We start from the raw sequence: 1,359 nt of genomic DNA on the forward strand, positions 1-1,359 counted from the left end.
CAACAAGCTTGACATACCGTTTGGCGTATACGTCGAGAAGAACACTTTTCATCCGGCAAAGCTGCAAAAGTTGTGCCGCGTACCTCATGGTCGTGTGTCTTGCGCTGCAGCCGAGCCAAGAAAACGCCACATATGGAGTTTTTGACGGTTGCCCGAACGTCCTCTCGCTCCCGGCCGGCGCCGCTCCTCCAGCTGATGCGCGACGAGCGAGAAGTGAGCGGCGTGTTGTGGGGCCGACCCACGACCGGCTCGCAGCGCCCACCCGGGACTTCCGCCAGGTCCTAGAGAGAATCGGATTCCAAGCGCGTGGGCTCCGAGTTGTGTCTCGCATCCCGACTCCACAAGTGTGGCGGAAGCACAATCGATGGATGAAAGCAGAAGTGCAGATACTCGTGTTTAAAAAAAATGGTTAAAGCGGAAGCAAAGTCAACTGATTCAACGCCTTTGTTTAAAAAGAAATTAAAAACAACAAAAAGAACCTTTTCATGACACCTTAATCCATAGGCGTCAAATCAGGTCCTGGGGGGCCGCTGCCCTGCATGTTTTCCAAGTCTACCTGTTGTAACAGACATGTTCAATGTCAGGCTTTCGCAGAGCTTGCTGATAATCTGACACCTATGCATTAAAAAAAAGAGATTTGCAGTTGGGCTTTCTCACAGCTGTTGCTCATTGGTCGGCATTTAACACAAGGCCAGGAATTTGCCAAAAATGGCCGACTTCCTGTTCAACTTCGGGAACTTGGGTCCTTCAGACTTTTTCATGGCTCCCGTTACATGTCGGCTTCATCCAATTCGACGTCTTTAGATAAAACTGAGTATACCTTGTTATCTTTCCAGGGCCACTGTTGAGTACGTTTGTTTGCTTTGGGTGGGCGTTGGGAACCCTTCAACGGCATACAATGTCAACAGGATACAAAACCTTGCAACAGTTCTCGAGTTTATGTTTATCAAAAAGAATAACAACAACAACAATGACAAAATCGGTGAATCCACGAAGGACTTTACATCTCAAATTATACGGCAATACAGTATAAATCTATAACATGATACACATAAAACAAACTGTTCAAGTCTCATTGAACAAGGAACGTACAACAAAACACACAAAGTTAATGCTCAGATTTTGTCGTTTTTTTCATGCTGCACTGATCTGATATTGAAAATAATAGCAACAATACCCTCTGGTGGCCATTTAGTGTAAGCTAATTCTCAGATTTAGTCTTTTTATCACGATGCACTTACACTAAATGGCCACGAGATGGTAGTGTTGCTATTATTTTCAATATCAGATCAGTTGAGGGAAGGTGGGGAGAGGGCAGGGGGCGAACCTTGTGGTGCCTAATTTACTTTTCCATATGGA

Source organism: Hippocampus zosterae, chromosome 12 (genome assembly GCF_025434085.1).
Source record: "Hippocampus zosterae strain Florida chromosome 12, ASM2543408v3, whole genome shotgun sequence".
NCBI classification, from domain to species: Eukaryota; Metazoa; Chordata; class Actinopteri; order Syngnathiformes; family Syngnathidae; genus Hippocampus; species Hippocampus zosterae.